A 19,746-nucleotide genomic window follows, 5' to 3' on the forward strand; every position below is an offset into this window, starting at 1 on the left:
TTATCATTGTCTTCTAGTCTTCAGAGTAGAGATCTTTCACCTTCTTAAATTTATTCTTAGGTATTTTACCATTTTTGATGCTCTTATAAATGGGATCTATTTATTTATTTTTCAGGAAATTCATTGTTAGTGTACAGATTATTGTATGTTAATTTTGTATCCTACAACTTCAATTTGCTGATTAGAGCTAACAGTTTTTTGGTTGAGTCTTCAGAATTTTCTAAATATAAATTCATGTCATCTTCCAAAAGAGACAATTTTACTTCTTTCTTTCCAAGTCTAATACCTTTTATTTGTTTTTCTTGCCTGATTGGTCTGGCTAGGACTTCTAGTACTATGCTGAATAAGAATGGTGAGTGTGTCACTTTCCCTTATTCCTAATCTTAGAGGAAAAGCTATCAACCTTTCACCACTGAGTAGGATGTTAGCTGTGGCTTGTCATATATGGCCTTTATTATGTTGAGATGTGTTCCTTCTATACCTAATTTGTTAAGATTTTTATCATCATCATGAATAAATGTTGAATTTTGTCACATGCTTTTTTGGTGTCTGTTAAGCTGATCATATGATTATTTTAATTCTATTAATGTGATGTATCACATTGATTGATTTGCATATATTGAACCATCCCTACATCCTAGGGATAAATACCATTTGATCATGTGAATGATTCTTTTAATGTGCTGCTGAGTTTAATTTGCTAGTATTTCACTGAAATATTTTGCATCTATATCCATCAGAGATATTAGCCAGTAGTTTTCATTCCTAGTAGTTTTGGTTTGGGGATCAAGATAATGCTGTGTTTTCGTATCTTTTCTGGCATTAGGATCAGGATAATGTTGGCCCTCCTCTTTGATACGTTTTAAGAGTGTAAGCAAATCTTTTATAAATATGTTTGTACAATGCCTACAAGAATAAACAAGAACTAAAAATATTTCCTACATATTGGAGAGATAGCTATTCAACTCTAATTCTTTATCTAAATTTACATTATTTAATTTAAAAGATGAGTATTTAAATTACATTCACCACTACAAATTGTGTTAAGGGTCAAATTATATATAAATACAGTAAAATCCTGTAATAACACTCATAATAATGAATACTATGAGTCTAGACACTTAAAGTAATTGACAATTGGCTCCCAAATCCTGAGACCTGCAGGCAGGCTACCTATGCAGCCATGCCTAAATCATTTAAAGTCTCAATAATACCATCCTGCATTTTAAGCAATTTCAGACTCTTATTATGTGTTACATGTTAGTGTCCCACTGTTTTATATGGTGTTGGTGTCTATGTATGTATGAGTATTCGAGGATGATGGCTTCATTGTACATAAACGCTTTTATAAATTCATAAATTTCCAGTCTTTCTCAAAAATTTAAAATAAGCAAGATTAAGAAGATAACTGATAAAGAATCATTTGGGCCAGCAGGTATTTAAAGAACAATTCAGGTTATATAAAGAAGATGTTAAATCTAGTGATTTTCCCACATTTATTCTTTTCAGTTTCACATCAGTTTTTATGTACGTCAGTCACTTTATCTACTTTTAATATTTCAAGCAGAGTGTATCATCTGTAATTCATTTCCCTGATAGTATCTTATCCCTTTTTATTTAACTGCATATAAGCCTCAAATAACCTGCAATTTACTTCATGAAAGACAACATGGAGTGGAAGGATATAATGTGGGAGTTTTTACTCCCCACTTTAATGTTTAATGCTATTTTTGGTCACTGAAGTCCCTGAGACTTGATATTCATATATGTAAAAATTCAGTAATAAACCTACTGTAATTCATGGGTTAATGTAAATGAAAACATCAGTGAGCATGCATATGTGAGATACTAGTTTCTGTCTGAACTATAAAAAAAAATGTTCATGAAAATTTAAGCATCTAATTAAGTTCAAAACATGGTGCTCTCTGTTGTGCCTGTAAGTGAATTATGGCATAGGCAGAATCTGCCTCACAAAGTTCATAAGCTCATGGCCAATGTCACTCAGGCCCATACTTAATACTAAGCCCATAAGCAATGTAAATTGAATAGGTTATATTTGGAGCTATAGTCTATTTTGATAAAACACCTATTTCTCTTACATGAATTAGTTCCTATGTGATCACTAAATAAGATAATTTTCTCAGTTTCAGTTGAGGGTTGGGTTGGTCCATATGCAATTGGAAGCTAGAATAGTCTGTACAGAATATTAATCTTCTGCAGGAAAAAGAAAGACTATACAAACAGGAGCACTTTTAGCTGCACAGAGGCCTCATCTACACAGAAGCAACCTTGCTGTCACCTCTGGCACCTGGTACTTTCTCCTGTGCTCAGAGCTCTGTGTCCATACACATTCTCTCAGAGCTCAGAAGCTCTCATTTTGACACTATTTTTTTAATGCATTTTAAAGCTCCTGAAGCAGCATTCAGCCACCCTGAGATGTCTGGCTACTCTTCAAGTTACCCGTTGACAAACCAGTAACAGCTTTCAACAAGAATCTGAATATAAAGTTGCATAGATTTTGAGGGGTCTGGCTCAACCTTATTTTTCCCATGGGACTTGTTTTTTACAGAATGTGTGATTGTTTTGGGTTTTGTTTTTTTCCAGGAAAGCATATACTGTTTTACAGCAAAAGCTCCATTTTCTCAATTGGGAGTACCTCCATTAGAAAATTAAGTATACTATCTAGAATATAATTAAATTTATTATGGAAACAAGCAAGAAGGATCTGTTTAAATAACACAAATAATGGTTACTTACTGTCCTTAAGCATAGATTTATAAAAAGTGATGCTCTGGGTTTTGGGTTTGAGTATCATTAAAAAGAAACATTGCCTATTTAAAGCCTCATAACAGTGGAAAACATCTCATAGCAGTAGGTGGGTGAGGGTCAAATCAATGTGCCCCATTTCAAAGGTCAGAAACGAAAAGGAAAAATGGGAACAGGACCCTCTGGAATGGAAGCACACAGTGGCTGATGTGAAGCAAAAACTGAAGCCCAGGAAAATAGAAGTCTCAGTTAAGGTTTCAAATAAACACACATGCACACACAACCACCACCACCACCACCACCACCACCACCAACAACAACAACAAGACCTAGAGGTGTTCTAAGGCTGCAACATGAATTCTTGTAAACAAAGAATATAAACTACTGATTAGCATTTGCCATGTATTTCTTCTTTCCCCTCCAAGGAGATCCATTCCTGTTGTCCACCATCTACTGGCAGGCATCCATACTCCACAAGGTCTGCTGCTTCCAATGAGACAAACCACCTCCACGAATTTCGACAGATAACACTTGTTCCTAAAGGGTCTTTACCTCCTGCTCACCAGTACTTGCAAAGCTTACTGACCACTACCAAGTCTGTGATGTGGTGGAGACCTAGAAGCAATTTTTTTCCCCTCTAGTATCTTCAATCTAAATCATAATCAGTCATGTACTAAGAGATCTGTGGTGGGCACTGCAGTGTACCACATAGACACCCAACTTCAGGGTAAAATACTCATTCACTGAGCTGCTAGGAAGATTGGGTGGTATGAGCCCAAAGTCCAGTTCCTCCCCAGAGACTACCTTTACCCAAAGGAAGGAGCTTTGCTTGAGACTGTAATTCTCCTCCAAGTATAGCCCCCATTCAATGCTTGGTTGATGTAGGGGTAAAATTATGCCTACTTCCCTTCTTCCATTCACAACTCAAGAACTATACGGACACTGTCCAGAATCTGAAAATTGTCCAAGATCAGAAAATCCTCCCTTTTCATTTTTTTTTTTTTTCAGAAGAATTTGTGTGGCAATATTGCTTCTTCCAAAGGTGTTTGGTAGTATTCCCCAGTGAAGCCAACTGGGCCTGGGGTTTGCTACATGAAAAGGTTCTAAACTAGAAATCTAATTATTTTAGTGTAAGTCTATAGTTACAAGGTACAGTGTTCACAGGGCATCAAAAATAGTGTTGTTTGTGCTCCAGTCACACAGCTTTTTAAGGGAATAAGGGTTTTTTTGGTTCATATTCAAGCCAGACCCTTGTTCTACTATTTTACATGGCAGACATAGGTACAGTAGAGTCTAAATTGGGAAGTAAATGATGCCATCCTATAATCATATTTTTTCCTTTAAACTAAGCTCTAATGACTAGGTTAATCTTGTCCATCTGATTGTCTTTCTTTGGTTAAGTTCTATTTTAGACCTAATCTCCTAGAAAAAAGAACTTGAGGCCAAACTTACGTGGTAATGTTTTATTGAGAGTAGGGTTCAATTGAAAGAAATAAGAATGAGGGAGGAAAAAAAGTAGGATGCATAAATATAATGTTGTACATAGTCAAACTGGCCACAATATCTCAGGAAAATATAACTTTTTGGTTTTCAAAAATAAAAGTTTCTTTAGGAGACCATGTAAAACTGCTGTATCTTAGGACAATGCATAAGTATAAAGGAAAAGTGAAAAACCTTCTCTTCCAGTTCCTTTATATCACTTCTCTTACAACATTCCACATTTTCCCAAGAGAGAGAACCCCAGTGGAGACTGTATATTTCTCCAACTCTGTGGGCCTTACCTGAGATATCCAGAGGTTCTGTATGTCCTATTACACTGGGATTTGGAATCAGGAACTGCCGTGGTTTCCAACATCTTGACATTACCATCAGGAAGGCTGAGTCACAGATCATGATAGGAGATGAGGTAATAATGGTGGGGTGAAACTTCATGACCCTGCAATGGCCCAAGGCATTTCTGGGCCTCTCATCCAGGAAGCAGGGCAAGCAATCAAGAAGAAAGTGGCATCTAGAGTTAAGAACATCTGGAAGGGCAAGTAAATCCAAACTGGGGCAAGTTCACTCTGACTGGCTTCTCATAAAAACAAGCTTTGCTGAGCTCCAAACACCATCAGTTCTTCTTCTAGGTCCCAGATATATCTGCCCAGGAAATAGACACAGCTACATAGTTTATGCTCACGTTAGGAATTCCTGACCAGAAACTTCTCTGAGTTCAGGAACTCTATTGTTTATTTGGATTTTATACTGCTCTAGTTTACTAGGTTTCTTCCATGTTTCACAGAATCTTGGCGAATCTTGGAGAATTCCTATATTTAGGAAGATTGCTCTGAATCCTAGCTCCAGATATCCACCTGTTCCTGCTATATTTTTGTAGCTCATTGTATCTGCAGCCCAGGAGAAAAGCTGTGTGAGCCTATGAATAATAGAAAAACTATTACTTATATGGCTAGAACATGGGGTGCCAAAATGGCTTCATAATCCCAAATGACTTAAGAGCAATGTGACACCTTAGTTTTGGAACTGTAAAAACACTTGCACCGAGCATGGTTCTTCAATGGCGCACCCTTCCACATTTCATAAACTGATGTTTCCACAATTCTTGGTGTACTTTCTAGGATTCGGAAGTGAAGATCAAGTTAACTCCAGATAGTGCTTTTGCTTCCCTATTCCTTATGCCACTAAAATTCTTCAGAAGAATACTCCTTAGGATTGTTCCTATCACCACTCTGACTAATGTTGGAAGAATGCCTACTATATCACGACCAAGATTTTGACAAGAGTAATGCCATTTTCCACCCTGATACAGATGAATACCTTCCAATAGAGCCCTTTAAAGCCATATCCATAGATACATTCCATGCAGAAACATCTATCAATCTTATCCTTGGGTAGAACAATGGAGTTCTCTTTCTCTAAACCTAACAACAGACCTTTTGTAAAGATTCTCCCTAAGTTAGACTTCTCTAAATTGATCTTTCTCATCTGACCTCTTTGGAAGACTTCCTATTAGAATTTAAGAATTTTTTTTTAAAGATTTTTATTTATTTATTCATGAGAGACAGACAGAGAGAGAGGCAGAGGGAGAAGCAGGCTCCCAAAGAGCAGAGAGCCCGATGCGGGACTCGATCCCAGGACCCTGGGATCATGACCTGAGCCGAAGGCAGACGCTTAACCATCTGAGCCACCCAGGCGCCCAGAATTTAAGAATTTTGGAATAGCATTCATTCCCCTCATTTAACCTGGCTTCATATAGGGGTTTCCTTTTCTTTTTCAGAAGTTTATACGTTCATTGCAAGGATTAAAAAAGATGCAGTAGACATAAACTTGTGTGTTCATTTTCTCAATTCTCAATTGCAGAAATCTCTTATGAGTGCTTAAATAAGTCATTTTATCTTGTAGCACCTGTATAGCTGAAGACTAATTCTCACTGACTTCAACAGAAGTCATTATGGTAAGTTTAATTTTGCATCCATTTTAAAAGCAGAGTACACAGCTGGGAACTCTCTTAAGGGCATCTGTAACACAAACTGCAGCCTTCTCCCTGTAGACTCATCATGTCAGGCCTAAGACTCATGGCCTATGGCCGCCACAAAAAGCTATGAATATATAATACAAACTGAAGCTCAAGAGCCCCCAATGAATTATGCTGTGAAACAATTTATTGTGCTTACCCAAAGATTCATTCTAAAGAAATAAAAAGACCAAGTCATTACTGGATTTTCTTTCCTCTACTGATACTGACTCAATATTGCAAGTGAGATGAAAATGTATACGGTAATTGTTTCATTCTTGATAAATGATAAAGAGCTGTGAAATTGCCCCCCCCACACACACACACCCTGATTCCAGAATTTTGCAGAGCCTATAGACACTGTGCAGAACTCCTCCCACTCCGTAACAAACCATCCTGAAAACTAAAAGATATTAGAGACAAACTCTCAAATTTTCGTGCCCTCTCTCATATTTCTAAAACAAAGGCAAGCTACCTATGGAATACAGATGGTCCTGATTTAATGATTCTTTGACTTTACAGTGGTGTGAAAGTGGTACTCATTGAGTAGAAACTGTACTTTGAATTTTTCATTTTGACCTACTCCCAGGCCAGGGATATGTGATGCACTCTTCTTTCGTAAGTAAGCTATAGCCCGCAATCAGCCGGTGATCACGAGGGTCAACAACCAATACACTGACAACCATCTGTGCCCATACACTGGTCTGTTTTTCATTTTCAATACAGTATTCAATGATTTATATTAGATATTCCTCACTTTATGATACAACAGGCTTTGTGTTAGATGATTTTGCCCAACTGCAGGCTAATGTGAGGGTTCTGAGCATGATTAAAGTAGGCTAGGCCAAGCTATGGTGTTCAGTGCGTTACCTGTATTAAACGCATTTTCGACTTCTGTTATTTTCAACTTATGATGGATTTATCAAGACATAACCCCATCGTAAGTCAGGTGAGATCTGTACTATTTGTTGGAAGCTTGCAGCTGCATCATTTTGTTTCTTGAGTGGTTTTTTTTGTTGTTGTTGTTGGGTTTTTTTGGTTTTTGTTTTGTTTGGTTTGGTTTGGTTTGGTTTTTGCCATACCCCTAAGTGTATGCCTCAGCGAGATATCATTAATCGACAGAAATGAACTTGCTAGGCCCAGGCATTCTGACTGCTACCACCATACCTAAAACCTATGGCTGACATCTGATTTCATTACAAACACTAGCAAAAATATTAGAAGCAAACAAACAGCAGCCAGATAAAAAGCATTAATTGAATTGCATTCAACCTGACTTAATTAATCCTTTAACCAGCCCACATAGGGTGGTAAGCGCTTTTAATGTATCTATTATTGTGAACTTAAATTGATGCAAGCAAACAAAAGGAAATAAGAAACACACAGACATAATTCAATTAACAGCCACTGAATCCTTTGTTCAGATGATCTGCTTGTCAGAAATTCTTAATTATCCATAGCTCCAGAATACAAAATCAGGAAACATCTTCTAATTTACTGAACATTATTTTATTAGTTCTACATTACCTTGTATTTACCAATGACTAAATTACATGTATATATTTTTTTGTGTTTCCCCATTAGTTAAATCAATATGTTGCCATCTTGATTTTAAAGATGAATCAATGTAGGAGGAGAGAAATCCAACTTATGCAAAAACAAAACTAATTAGAAAACCTATGGTCCTCAATTTAGAATTATACCACCTATTACATATCACAGTGAAAAATAATTTTTCTTTTCTACCTCATTTATCAGATGTCTCTCTTCTGCTTGACTAAAACACTTGCCCAGACCCTTTCTCTACCCTTAAATATTTTGCTTTTAGGCTTTATACTTCCTATGACATTTCCAGAGTCATAACACAGTGGTCATCCTCAAACCTCATACAGGAGCTTACATCTCCATTCTTCCATCTTCAAACAAGAGTATAATTTCCTCTGACTCCCTATAATAATGGGAGTCATTATTATAATCATCTCACTTGCAATATATTATCCCTATAATAATGTCAGGTTAACTCATGGAAGCTGCCAGTGGAACAGTTGAAAAAGTTAATACCTATCTCTATGGAGTTTGTCTAGAATTCTTAAAAAAAATAAAAAAGGTATTTTGTAAAAAAAGAATAAATTAATAATACTTCTAGTGCTATTGTGAAAGATAATATAATTATCAAATGTAAAATGTGTGTCCCACTTAAACATGTAGGCACTCAGTTAATGCTTGTTATTGTTGAAGATGTTTTTGATATTAGAGGCTCTCATGAGGCCAGCTTAGTCCTCTACATTCTGTTCATTTATTAAAATTAGACACGTAAATCATATTTCAGGTCCTCCCCAAATTGTAGTTTTGAACAGAGGAGATATACCAGATGGGAGATAAGAGCTATGTATTTTAAAATATCTATGTGAGAAAAAAATAAAATATCTATTTGAGATAATAAGAATCATTCAATTTCAAAATGCAAGTATTACTTCCAAAAAGTAGTTGTGTCTTGGTAACATAAGGGAATATAATTGCTCTTATGCTTGTCCACTTATGGGGCCAGGGGCACTGAATACCAACACATTTATAATGGTGACTCTCCAGCCTGTTCTCATCATTCTTCTCCATTTATTTTTAGGCCTAAGATTGTCAAAAGCCAGTGTTGAAGTTAGAGAAGAAAATTAAATCAATTCTGGGACAAAAATAATAACAATAATAAAATAAAAAATAAAATCTTCCCTAATCTTGTAGTTCTTGAATTTTAGGCACTTCTCTTTTTCTACAAGACTCATCTGCTCCTTCCTCCCTTTACTGAACCAATGGCTAATGTTGCAACAATCATGGAAATTAGGGGGACTAATAGATTTAGAAAAAGTAAAAGAGAAAAAGCTAATAATGTGTGTGGTAGAAAATTGTGTAAGGAAAAAAGTTACTCATACATAATTGATTGAAATTCGATTATTTAAACCCATTCTGGAAGGCAAGTGGCAATAAAATAGAAATATAAAATATGAATGTGTTATGAGCAATGCGTTTACTTCTACTACTTCTAGTAATCTAGTCTATATAAATAGAGAGACAGAGGTTTTTGCTCTTGCAAGAGACATTCAACTCCAGCTTGGGCAAAAAGAGAGACTCACTGATTTACAAACTGAGGAATAAAATCTGAAGAAAGGCAGGATGGTTACCTTGAAAATATGAGAAACTAAGGACTAGAATGTTTTCAGTGCTTTCTCTCCCCACTCCGACTCCTTTTCTCTCGGTCTGGAGTCTCTCCTCATTGTTTCTTAAACATAGAGGTACATCCCAATCTTTTACATTGGAGCATCCACTGCCAGAGAAAGAATGGGTAATTTAGAACAAGCCTCCACAACTGATCCAAACAATTGTGGCAAGGAAACCTGGATCTTGTAAGATCATTAATTGGGGCGTCTGAATGGCTCAGTTGGTTGAGTATCTGCCTTACACTCAGGTCATGAGCCTGGAGTCCCAGGATCGAGCCCCACATTGGGCTCCCTGCTCAGCGGGGAGCCTGTTTCTCCCTCTCCTCCCAGTTCATGTGCTCTCTCTCTCTCAAATAAATAAATAAAATATTTTTTAAAAAGAAAAGAAAATCACTAATTGCAAGGTTACCATTTATATGGGGGTGGCATGTACAAGAGATCCCTGTAGAAAGAGAAAGGAGAAGGCTGGGAACAATATTACATATGTAATATATACATTAACATATGATATAATGCGTCATATATAAAAATCAATACACATGGATTGTAGAGCTCACCTTGGAAGACAAGCAAAACCCTTTTTAAGATCTTATATATTTATTTATTTGAGAGAGAGAGAGAGACAGGGAGAGAGCATGAACGGGGGGTGGGGGGAGAGGGAGGAGCAGAAGGAGAGGGATAAGCAGACTGCACTGAGCACAGAGCCCTATGTGGGGCAGCTTGCTCCCAGGACCCTGAGATCATGACCTGAGACTAAATCAAGAGGTAGATGCTTAACCCACTGAGCCCCAAGCAAAAGCCTTCTAATAATAATATAAAACATCTCTATAAACTTTTTATAGGAAAAGATTCCTTAAGTGAGGCATGAAAATACTAATTACAAATACAAAGCTTAAAAAAGTAGACTACATTAAAATAGGATCTCCTGTTCAGCAAACCTTTAGTTAAGAAAGTAGAAAGGCAAGGTGAAAGGATGAAATTGTATTTACAGCACATTTAATTGATAAAGTAATTGTAACTGTGTTATATAAAACATTTCTACAAATGAAAAATAAAACACACAGAGATTATATCATAAAACAATGTTCAAGAAGCTTCAAGTATCACTTTATAAAAGACAAGTCCAAATGGTCAATAGGCACAAAATGTACTTTGCTCCATTAGTAATCATTGAACTTGCCTTAGAAGCCACTGTGCACTTCCCTATATCCCCTCTGTTTTGTCTCTAATTTCAGCCATGTCTTTCAGTCTTGCTCAGACAGCATCTTGCCTTAAGAGTGTCTCATGTATTTCTGCCTGCTTCAGGGCTTCTCCAATGTTAAGAATACCAGTAAAAGCCTACTGGGCAAGTGTGGAAGTGCAAGGAAGCTTGAGTAATCCTCTACAAAGGAGGACTATAGTCAATAAATAATTATCCTCCTAGTTGATCCTTGAGCAGAGGATTCTGAATGATATTCTATGCATTCTTCATTAGGTCCTAGAAAGGAACAAACCCTAGTTGCCCACAGTGGTGACCTCTCTAACACACATTTATATTGGGTTTTCATTTTTTGGTCAGTCCCTAAGGTTCTTCTTTCCTACTTCCTTGGATGGCATCCTGCATATAGCTTCTTTTCCTAGGCTCTGCTTTCAAGAAGAAACTCAACCTAAGACAGCCATACAAATTAAGCCACAGTAACATTTCTTTAAGAACACACCAGAATAAATTAAAACTAAAACCCACAATTGGTAAGGATATGGATCAACACTTTGATACAGCGCTGGTGGGAATGCAATTGGTATACATATTTTGGAACATTCACCAAGACAGCCACTTACTGGGCCATAAAACATATCTTAACAAGTTGAAAAAGATAGAAATCATAAAATGTCTGTTTCCAGTTGGAATTAAACTAGAAATCAGTAACAGAAAGATAGCTTAAAATTCAGAAACACTTGGGAGACTAAACAACACACTTATAAAAATAACACATGGGGCAAGAAAAAATTTCAAGAAAAATTAAATGCTATTTTTAACTAAATGAAAATGAAAACAACTTGACAAAAGTTGTGGGATATACTGAAAGTAGTGCTGACAGGGAAATTTATATCATTGAATGCACATACTAGAAAAAAAGGAAGATCTAAAATCAATAATCTAAGCTTCCACCTTAGAAAATTCAAAAAGAAAAATAAAGACAGAGAGATAAACTAAATTTCAAAATAAGTAGAGAAAGAAAAATAAGAATTATAGCAGAAATCAATGAAATTGAAAACAGGACCACTAGAGAAGTCAGTAAAACCAAAGTTGTTTCTTTGAAAACATGGATAATATTAAGTCTAATGTCAGGCTAAGAAAAAAAGAGAGAAGACACAAACTACAAAATATCAGAAATGAAAGGGACATAAATCCAAATCCCAAGGATGTAAAAGGATAAAAAGGGAAAACTATGAAAAATTCTGTGGCCACAAATTTGATAATCTAGATGAAATGGGCCAATTCCTTGAAAGATAAGATCTGCTAAAACTCACATAAGAAATAGACAATATGAGTAGCCCTCTACCTACTAAAGAAATTGATACAATAATTACTGATCTTCCAAAACAGAAAACACCAAGTCCAAATGGGTTCACTGATGAATTCTACCAAACATTTAAGGAATAAATTATATCAATTCTCTCCAGTCTCTTTCAGAAGACAGAAGCAGTGGGAATGCTTCCTAATTTATTCTATTAGGCCAGCACTACTCTAATACAAAATCAGACAAAGACATTACAATAAAAGAAGCTACAGATCAATATTCCCCATGAACAGAGATGCAAAAATTCTTAACAAAATATAAAATTGAATGCAGTAATGAAAAGCATGAATTATATACCACACCAATTGGGATTTATCCAGGTATGCAAGACTAGTTAACTGTTGAAAACCAAAAAAATGTAATCTATCACAACAACAGGCTAAAAAAGAAAAATCACATAGTCGTATCGATAGATGCAGAAAAGGCATCTGACAAAAATCCAATACCCATTTATAACAAAAACTCTCGATAAATGAGCAATAGAGGGGAACTTCCTCAAACTAATAAACAGCATCTACAAAACCTACAGCTAACATCATACTCAATGGTCAGAAACTAGAAGCTTTCTCACTAAGAGCCAGAACAAAGCTAAGATGTCCCCTCAAACCACTCCTTTTTAAAACTGTACTAGAAGACCTAGCCATTACAATAACAAAAGGAAATAAAAAACAGACTGACTGGAAAGGAAGAAATAAAACAATTTTTGTTTTATTCAAAAGAATCAACATAAATAATTCCTGGCACTTATAAGCAATTACAGCAATATTACAAGATACAAGACTAAAATATAAAAATCAATCTAATTCCTATTTACCAGCAATGAACAAACAGAATCTGAAATTAAAAACACAGTATCATTTACATTAGCATCCCCAAACCAGAATACTTAGGTGTAAATCTAACAAAATATGTACAAGATCCCTATGAGAAAAACTATAAAACTCTGATGAACAAAATCAAACACCTAATAAATGGAAAAATATCCCATATTCTTGGATAAGAAGTCTCAATATTGTCAAGATGTTATTTCTCCCTAACTTGAGCTACTGCTTCAATGCAATCCCAATCAAAACCCCAACATGGGATTTTATGGAATTAACAAACTGATTCTAAAGTTTATATGAAGAAGCAAAAGACCTACAATAGTGAACACAATATTGAAGGAGAAGAAAAAAGTTAGAGGACTGGCACTACCTGAATCAGGACTTACTGTAAAGCTACGATAATTAAGACAGTTTGATATTGATGAAAGAACAGAGAAACAGATCAATGGAAGAGACTATAAAACCCAAAAATGGACCCATATAAATAACATAACTTTGATCTTTGAAAAAGGAGCAAAGGCAATACACTGGAGCAAAATTGTCTTTTAAACAAATGTGCTATGTGGAATAGCAAAAAAAGGAATCTAGACACAGAGCTTACACCCTTCACAAAAATTAATCCAAAATGGATTACAAACTTAAAAGTAAAATGCAAAACTACAGAACTCCAAGAAGATAACCTAGGAGGAAATCCAAATATTCTTGGTATAGCAATGCCTTTTTAGAGAAACACCAAAGGCACAATCCATGAAAGAAATAATTGATAAGCTTGACTTTACCAAATTAATTGACTTTATCAATTAAATTAGTTGACCTTGTTAAAATGAAACATTTCTGTTTTGTAGAAGATACTGTCAAGAAAATAACCATACTGTCAAGAAAATACAAATAGAACCATAGACTTGGAGAAAATACTTGCAAAAATATCTCATAAAGGGCTGCTGTCAGAACTCTTAAATATATAAGACCTCCTAATATATAAGGATTTTTAATGTATAAGAACTCTTAAAACTCAAAAATAAGAAAATGAATAACTCAATTAAGAAAATGGACCCAAAACCATAATAGACGCCTCACCAAAGAAGATATACAGATGGCAAATAAGCATATGAAGAAATGGTCCACATCATATCATTAAGGAATTGCAAATTAATACAACAATGAAACATCACTTCACATCTATTAGAATGGCCAAAATCCAGAACACTAACAACAGACGACATCAAATGCTGGAAAGGATGTAGAGCAACAGAGATTCTCATTTATTGTCGGTGGTAATGCAAGATGGTACAGACACTCTGGAAGATGATTTAGCAGCAGCTTATAAAACTAAATATACACTGACCATATGATCCAACAATGTGCTCCAACTGGTATCTACATAAAAACCTGCATACTAATGTTTATAGCAGCTTTATTCATAATTTCCGTAACTTGAAGAAACCAAGATGACTTCCAATAGGTGAATGGACAAATAAACTGAAGTACATCCAGACAATGGAATGTTATGTACTAAAATGAACTATCAAGCCATGAAAGGACAGGAAGGAACTTCAATGCATATCACTAAGTGAATAAGCCAATCTGAAAAGGCTACATATTATGATTCCAACTATATGACTTTCTACAAAAGGTTCAAGTGTGGATATAGTAAAAAGATCAGTAGTTGCTGGAGTTTAGGAGGGTGGGAGGTATGAATAAGTAGGGCACAGAGGATTTTTAGGACAAGGAAACTATTCTACATAAAACTATAATGGTGAATAATACATGTCATCATACATTTTCCAAACCCATAGGGTATAAAACACAAAGAGCAAACCCTAATATAAACAATGGACTTAGGATGTGGCAATGTAGGTTTGTCAATTGTAACAAATGTATCACTTTTGTGGGGGCTCTTGATAATGGGAGTGACTATGCATGAGTGGAATCAGGGGATATATGGGAAATCTCTGTGCCTTGGCTCAATTTTCGTGTGAACCTAAAAATATGCTAAAAAATTAAGTCTATCTAAAAAAAAAAATCATGGAAATGGAAAAAAAAACTATAAAATCAGGATAGAGTGTACATTCTCTGGAAAGGGAATGATAACTATCTAGAATGGAGCACTAGTAGGGTTTTGAGGGTGTGAGGACCGTTTCAAGTCTGTTTTTGACTTTGATGATGGTTACCCTGGTTTTGTTGTGCTGTCAACCATTTAGCTTTACATCTGTATTTTGTGCACCCTAAGTATATAATATTTCAAGGCAACAAATATTGAAAAGCAAATAAAAATAGATGAGTAACACAAGAGTTTAGAGAGAGCAAGTCTGCAAGGAGAATAATTGCACAGTATCCCCCCATGGAACTAATTAATTCCTCATTTATGTTCCCAAAATAAAGCAAGGCCACTCAGTTGAACTTGGTTTGTCTCTTAGGCCAGGACAATGAATGGAGAAGGTCATACTTAGTACTCAAGTTTGACTGCCTCCCAGGAGCCATTCAAGGCCTCTTATACCCCAAAGCCTGCCCTCAGTCCACAACTTGTGTTTATGGACATTATTTTTACACTTGCTCACAGCTGCAATAACATTCCTTGAGGATATATGGCACCAGCATCTAAATACAGGTCTGAATCCTTCCACCAGGACTCTTGCTTGTGGCTGTCCTAAACCCTGAGGTTAATTCATGAACAGTTTTCCTTGGGTTTACTACAATTCTTTCTTTGATTTTATTCTTTTGTCCTTAACAGATCTTAAATTGATCTAAGACACTCCTATATCACTGCAGACTCTTTACTAAAAGTAACAGGTCATAATCTTTATCATTTGGAATGGCATTATTAGATTTATTTAACTCAGCTTCAGCACACTAGACCTACAAATTCATATTTTAAAGTTGTTTTTGGACAGGATTGGTCCTGTCTGAAATGATAGCAAACATAAATTGAGTCAGGGGGTTACACATAGTAAGATTAAAGCACTAGGTGAAATACCAGGCTTCCTGCATCAAAAAAAAAACCCAAAAAACAAAAAAACACAAAACCATAAAGCAAACTTCCAAAAGCATAGTGCTTCAAATTACCTGTTTATCTAATGTTGATTCATCCAGAAGTCTTAAAATAATATTCAGAAAGTTTAAACCTTTTTTCACTACAAGTAATGATTACTTTAGACCAAAGGTTGACTTTTTTTATGATGTACCATTATGGTCTGAATGACGCAAGAAAGTTTTAAGTCATTTGGAACCTTATCAATAGCTACTTAATGATGTTACAAACTATTTCCATGAAAAGTCTTTCTAATTTCATATGTAAGGAAGAAAGTGTTTCTTGTGACTCTCCTTTTGTTCTTCGGTAGATACTAACTTATAGTCAGTCTTCTGTGTTGGCATGGGTCTAGAAGGACCGTGATTTTCCACCATTTTTTGCTGGTGGTAGAATAGTAATCCATACAAGAACCAGAGGCTAGCTTCTACGTGGTCCCACATTATTTTATACAAGAATGATGTCTTGTATATATTGCTTAATTTAGAAAGCAAATCCCACGATTTTCCTAAAACTCTAAGAAAAATGTTAATAATACCCAGTGAAGGTAAGTGTGTAGTAAAGCATTTCTGTCCAGCAAAACATGAACAGATATAAACTATCCAGAGAAAAAGTCCAATATTCTTTGACCCATTAATTCTAATTCTAGCAATACTATATACACAAATGTGTGCACAGAGATGTTCATGTTTATAATAGCAAACCAGGGGAAACAAATTAACAAACATATTAGAACTATAGTTTTTAAGAATTTTGAAAATATTTAACAATTTTTTTAAAAACAACAGTATAGTAAAAATTAAATGTATTTACCTCTTCCTAAAAATATCAAATTTTAAAATATAAATGATATACACACAAAAAAGCACTGAAATGGAATTGTATTTGCCAAAATGTTAACAAGCAGTATCTCTGGATTTCAGATGTGTAAAGGTGAGTCTTTAGAGATGGGAGTAATACTGAGAATCTCTTGTTCTTAAAGTTCAAACATGCCCTTCCTTCACTGTTGTGTCCCTATAGATTCAAGAAGCACAAGGTTTCAACCCCACGTGCAGTGCCAGTGTAAACTTACGCTTAATACTTCAACTGCACTAATCATAAGGTGCACTTTGGCACTCTTGGGAAGCCAGAATTTTTCTGAAATTTGCAACATGTTTATCCTAGAGCCTTGCTCTCACAAATGTATCCTTAGGTGACTCAATTAGGTTTTTTTTTTCGATATGCAGCAACCAGGACACAGCATGATTAAATTTATCAGCTCTCCTTGCCCCACTATTGAGGCAACGGTGTTTAACAACCAAACATCTTAACTCCAGATGAAAAACTGTCACAACAGTGTTTGATGAAAAGTTAAACACACACACTGACAGTTATGTGGGGGTGTTAACTGTTCTGTAAACATATCTAGTATTTTAAGACAATACATTAATATGTGGCTGAAATTCTCTGAACCAATGATTCCATTAAAAAAAAAAACAAACTGGGTCTTGGGGTGCCTGGGTGGCTCAGTCGGTTGAGCGTCTGACTCTTGATTTCACCTCAGGTCATGATCTCAGGGTCATGAGATCAAGTTCCGTCGGGCTCTGCACTTTGCATGGAGTCTGCTTAAAACTCTCTCTCCCTCACCCTCTGTCCCTCCCCATCTCACATGCACACACTCACTCTCTCTAAAATAAATAATCTTAAAAAAAAAAAATCCAGGACAATAGTATGCAATTAATATTCAAACAGAAAGGGCCTAATATTTACATTTGAACTTTGGTAAATTTGGAAGATTCTGCCATTTTCACACTTCAATATATATATTAAAAATAGAACAAGTGAGGGGCGGAGCAAGATGGCGGAGGAGTAGGAGATCTGGATTTCGTCTGGTCTCAGGAATTCAGCTGGATAGGGATCAAACCATTCTGAACACCGACAAACTCAACAGGAGATCGAAGAAAAGAATAGCAACAACTCTCTGAACAGAAAAGCGACCACTTTCTGGAAGGTAGGACGTGCGGAGAAGTGAATCCGAGGCGATATTCGGGAGGATAGACGGCGGGGGAGGGGCCTCCGGCGGCCGCTTCTGGCAAGTGATAGAACCACGGAACACAAAATCGGAACTTTTAAAAGTCTGCTCCGCTGAGGGACATCACTCTGGTGGCTAAGCGGGGGGTGGAACCCTCCGGGACAGTGTGGTCTCAGGACCCACGGGTCACAGAAAGACCGGGGGTGCCTGAGTGTGGCGGAGCTCCCAGGTATCGGAGCAGGGAAGCCGGCTGCAGAGGCGGAGCCCAGGCGCGGACTCTCAGCTCGGGGTGGCCATAAACCGTGATCCGCAGCACAGTCGGGCCCCTGCTCCTCCAGCAGGGACCCAACAAGCGGCAGATCCGGGGAGACTCACCTTCCTCCCCCGGGAGGAGCCGCGCGGGAGTGCACCGCAGGGATCTGCTGGGTTTGGAGACTCCACCCGGGGTCGGGTGCCAGAGATAGAAACGCGCGGTCACAGGCCGGGTGAGCACGGAGTGCGGCTGGAGACCGGGGAGACGGGAGTGACTGACGGCTTTTCTCTGGGCTCACTGAGAAGCGGGACCCCGAGTTCTCGGCTCCTCCGGGGCGGAGATTGGGAGGCCGCCATTTTCACTCTCCGCCTCCAAAGCTGTACGGAAAGCTCGCAGGGAACAAAAGCCGCGGAGAGCAAACCCCAGCAGATTACTTAGCTGGGAGGGGGCAAGGGCGGGGCAATTCTGCCTCCAGCAAAGACATTTGGAAACCACGGCAACAGGCCCCTCCCCAGAAGATCAGCGAGAACAGCCAGCCAAGGCCAAGTTTACCGATCAATGAGAACGGCAGAACTCCAGCGCTAGGGGACTACTGCACATAGAATTCATGGCTTTTTTACCATGATTCTTTAGTCTTTCAAAGTTAATTTTTTTTAACTGTCTTTTTTTCTTTTTGAATTTTTCTTTTTCCCTTTTTCAACCAACATCTTATCAATCCCTTTTTTTAAAAAAAACATTTTTATTTTTCATTTTTAGAGTCATATTCTATCCCTTCATAGTAATTACCCGTATTTTTGGCTTATATATATAAGTTGTTCTCTCTTTAAAATTTTGAGATAGTTTCTTCTAACAGACTAAAATATACCCTAAATCTCTAGTATATGGTGTTTTCTATTCCCCTGCCTGATCACATCCTCTCCCTTTTTTTTTTCTTTTTTTAAATCCTCTTCTTTCTTTTTTTCAAACAATTTCTTATCAATTCCTTTTATAAAATTTTTTATAATTTCCATCTTTACAGTCATATTCCATCCCTTCATCATATCAACCCTTATTTTTGTACATATTTAAGTTTTTCTTTCTTTAAAATTTTGGGAGGCACTTTCTTCTAAAAGACCAAAATACACCCCAAATCTAGTGTGTGGCACTGATCTATATACCAGCCTGATCATATTTGATCACATTCTGGTTTTTTTGTTGTTGTTGTTGTTGTTTTGTTTTGTTTATTTTGGTTTTTATCATTATCTTTTTCTTTTTTTTCTTTTTCTTTTTCTTTTTTCTCTCTTTCCCTTTCTTTTCCCACTGCTTCAAGTCTTTTCTGATTTGTTTAGAGTATATTTTCTGGGGACGTTGTTACTCTGCTAGCATTTTGTTCTCTCATTAATCTATTCTCCTCTGCACAAAATGACAAGACGGAAAAAATCACCTCAACAAAAAGAACAAGAGGTAGTACCGACTGCCAGGGACCTACTCAATACGGACATTAGTACGATGTCAGATCTAGAGTTCAGAATCATCACTTTAAAGATACTAGCTGGGCTTGAAAAAAATATGGAAGTTATTAGAGAAACCCTTTCTGGAGACATAAA

Source organism: Neomonachus schauinslandi, chromosome 14 (genome assembly GCF_002201575.2).
Source record: "Neomonachus schauinslandi chromosome 14, ASM220157v2, whole genome shotgun sequence".
Classification (NCBI taxonomy): Eukaryota; Metazoa; Chordata; class Mammalia; order Carnivora; family Phocidae; genus Neomonachus; species Neomonachus schauinslandi.